Source organism: Drosophila eugracilis, unplaced genomic scaffold (genome assembly GCF_018153835.1).
Source record: "Drosophila eugracilis isolate 14026-0451.02 unplaced genomic scaffold, ASM1815383v1 contig_722, whole genome shotgun sequence".
Lineage (NCBI taxonomy): Eukaryota > Metazoa > Arthropoda > Insecta > Diptera > Drosophilidae > Drosophila > Drosophila eugracilis.
Genome location: NW_024573616.1, coordinates 1 through 3846, shown reverse-complemented (window position 1 = coordinate 3846; position 3846 = coordinate 1). Strand labels below are relative to the sequence as shown.

At 36.5% G+C, this 3846-nt stretch overlaps 2 non-coding genes across 2 annotated transcripts; one reads left to right on the top strand and one right to left on the bottom strand.

The window, feature by feature from the left end:
- The first annotated feature begins 1163 nt into the window (after nucleotides 1–1163).
- On the top strand, nucleotides 1164–1236 carry Trnak-uuu. The gene has a single exon. It is a non-coding gene; the product is annotated as a tRNA-Lys (tRNA).
- Nucleotides 1237–3196: 1960 nt separating this feature from the next.
- Nucleotides 3197–3269, bottom strand: Trnak-uuu. Its single transcript has one exon. It is a non-coding gene; the product is annotated as a tRNA-Lys (tRNA).
- Nucleotides 3270–3846: the final 577 nt, after the last annotated feature.

Sequence of the window (3846 nt, the reverse complement as noted above, 5' to 3'; positions counted from 1 at the left end):
CTTTTTTATGTTTGTGTTTCGTCTTGGAGAGAAAATTTCGGAAAAACCTAAAACTGTTTTATTCAAATTATTTTGTATGTTTGCGTTTGTGTTGTTGAAAGTGCTCTAGCAGCTTTGAAGAGGAAAATGCTTTACTAATTTTATCAAAAATCAATCGTTTTTAAATGCCACTGAAGAACAAATTCGGAATATAAACAGGAAGTAAAATATTTTAAATTTAGCATAGAACTTGCTATAGTTAATCAGGATTTTCTTTAGAACAGCAGCCGATCCTTCCACGTTATTTATTCAAGGCCTCTCAACAATGTCTGTAAATGAAATTTGTAATTCGGTAGTTAATCGATACATTAAGCCAACGAAATTTGATTAAAGCGAGAATTGTTAAAGCCTAATGCTAAAGGAAACCCATAACCGTAATGTAAAGTAATTATTTATGCTGTACTTTTCGCTAAGCTAAGGTTAGTGCATTCTAGAACTATCGGTAGTCTACGTGAACCTAGCCCGTAAGCCTAAATTATGTATATCGAATTAGCAAGACAAATTTTAGAGAAAACAAATCAGAATGAGCAAGGCAAGGCAAATCGAACAAAACTATGGAAAATGAGAGAATCAAACAAAAAATACCTAGCACAAATTAATTAATCGTTTTTTGTTTCCCATTTTGTACATTTGTTCAATCTTAGTTTGTACATTTTCGATCGTTTGTTTAATGCAACTTGTCGGAACCGCAATCAAATGATTTTCCCAATCGATTGAAATGAAAAACCATTCGAAGTTTTGGGTTAAGGGGGCACTCACTGTCCGCCAGGACACGGTGGGCGCAAGAAGTTTAACTGCATTCCATGTAAAAATTAAATTACGCAACTAATTTTTAATGAAATTCGCATGTATGTATTACCTTAATCTGGGTTCGATTGCAAAGGCAATTATTATACAAAAAATGGAATCGAAAATAAAAACAGATAAAACTTCAACTATGAAAACACAAAAACCATAAAAATATAAAGAAAAACAAAAAGTATGTAAACATGTATGAATATGGCATAAAAAATAAAAACTATTTTAAATTGTACCCTCTTGCTTTCCTTGGGTGGTGATCTTGGATAAGGAACGGAGCTCTGTACGTTCCTTACGAAATGTTCAAAGACAGATGCTGCATGAAGGCCCGGATAGCTCAGTCGGTAGAGCATTGGACTTTTAATCCAAGGGTCCAGGGTTCAAGTCCCTGTTCGGGCGGTAATAATTATTTTTTTCGTTTGTGATCTTTTAGTGTTTTGCCGAAAATTATTAAGAATTGCTACAGATATCATATTTATAAATGTCAGGATAGGATATCAAGTATCTCAATTAAAATTAATTTAGTTCCAAAAAAAAATAGAGCAGAATGAACATCGTTGACCCAACCCAAAATTGTTTAACAGGTTAATTAAATTTTTTAAATTAACTTTTAGAGAACAGAAAATAGAAAAAATTTGGAAATTTTTTAGCCAGAAACTAATAAAAAACCGTTAAATAATAATAATTAAAGCAAAATTTATTTTGGTCTACGGTATTGTTATTATACCCGTTACTCGAGTAAATGAAATGTATGTAACATGTAAAAGGAAGTGTTTCCGACCCCATAAAGTGTATTCTTGATCAGTATCAATAGCGAAGTCGATTGAGCCATGTACGTCTGTAAGTCCATCCGTATGAACGATTAGTTCTCAGGAACTATTAGAGATACAGAGCATAAGTAGACAGATTCTCGAGATCCGCAGAATCTAACGCCCACAAATTACGGAAAACTAAAATCGCTGAAATCTCAGGAAATATAAGAGCTAGAAAGTTGGAATTAACTCATGAGATGTCAGCGGATCTTATGGTGGTACCAGCCACACAAACTCTTACGCCCACAAAGATCGAAAGACGGTTTTCGCATTTTGTAGATAAGCTGATTCTCGGTAACTATAGGTTATAGAAAGTTCCGATTAAGCATGTAGGTTTTATGAGAGCTACAAAGTTAGGCTTAGAAATACGTATTTACACTGCACGTCAGTTTTCATCCGGCCACGCCCATTCTAACGCCCACAAACCGCGGAAAACTGTGGAATCCGTAATATTTTAGAGTATGTATTCGTTTGACCTTGCATAACATATATCATATATATCTATCGTTTTACCAATGAGTTTTTAAGTCGGAACATTATTTCGCTATTTAGGAAGATATGTATGTATGTATGTACTCTGACAATAGGTCCACTAGCAAAATGAATATTTTAAAATTGTGTAAAACAGTAACGGATATCTTACAGTCGCGGCACTCAACTATAGCGTTTCTTCTTGATTTTTATTTAATTTTATAAGCATTTGGAGATAAAATATAATGAAATTCTATCTATATAAGTATTATATGTACTCTATCTAGATATTAAGGTACTGGGAATAGAAGTGGAGAAATAAAATAGTTATCATAGCTAAAAAATTATTAATATGTAGTTTTTAGTTTTCTGATGGTGGCTCGAAGATTGCGATCTAAGAATTTTTACTACTTTTACTAAGTGTCTCACCGAAAAAGTACTTCGCAATTGTTGTAATACGTGTAGAAAATAATTTTTAGACATTTTGAAAAAATAGTTTTTTAAGCGGTCGCAAAAAGATTGTGGTCCAACCATATTGGTTGGGCTGATAACGGCAGTTCACTCCGGTACGCTATCCCACTACTGCCTACCACGGGAACTCTTGGCTGCTGGTTTTCACCCCTGGCCCGGTTCATCCCTCCTTAGCCAACCTGAATGCCGCGGACTCCTCCATGGCACCCATATTGATGGCAAGCTTAGTGCGGACGTTCCGTCAACATGAGCTAGTCCGTTACACAGTAGATCCCAGCCTCAGGCCATCCCACAATCGGACCTCACAGAAGCGTGATTACAGAAGCTGCCAACCTTCCAGTCGGAGTGCCTGCGTCCAAAACTCGACCACACGTCACCGGTTGTGACTCGATTTCAAGCGAACTGCTTTATCGGCGCACCACTCCATCGACATCAAGCAGCTCATGAAAACTGCTTGATCGGCAGCCGCGTTGCCAACTGCACGGTGCAGGGTGACATTAGTGGCCGTTTTATTTTTATATTTCCCAATAATTGCAGAAAACTTAATTAAAAAAAAAGAAAAAAGAAAATATTTTGGGTTTACAAAAAAAATATAAAAAGTAGATCGCCCGAACAGGGACTTGAACCCTGGACCCTTGGATTAAAAGTCCAATGCTCTACCGACTGAGCTATCCGGGCATTGCACAAGGAGCCGCCAAACTGCCCAGCCATCTACAAAGCACTTTAAAGGAGGGGCTTAAAAAGTTATCCTTTCCGAATTCTAAGCTCGCATTTGTTACACAGTTGAAAGTTGAAATGGCTATTAAAATGAAGTTGGATGAAATAATCCATTAAAGCAATACTTTTTACCAATAAGAGTGTAATCATGATTCGCTGGCTGAAAAGGTCTAAGTAAATCTCAGGAACTATTGGAGCTAGAAAGTTGAAATTCAGAAAGTATAATCTTTAAATGCCAGCACATCTTATAGTGGTTCTACTATCCGGCCACACCCACCCATACGCCCACAATGCTCAAAAAACGGATTTCGGATTTTCTAGAAAAGCTGATATCTCGGTAACTATAAGAGATAGAAAGTTCGGATTAAGCATGTAGGTTTTTATGATGCTCCCAATGCGAATTGCGTCACGAAGTTCCATCCGGCCACGCCCACTCTAACGCCCACAAACCGGGGAAAACTGTGGCGTCTATAATATTATTATGAATGCCTTCGTTTGACCTTGTATTACTTATATATAGCGTTTCCTCTTGTTTTAA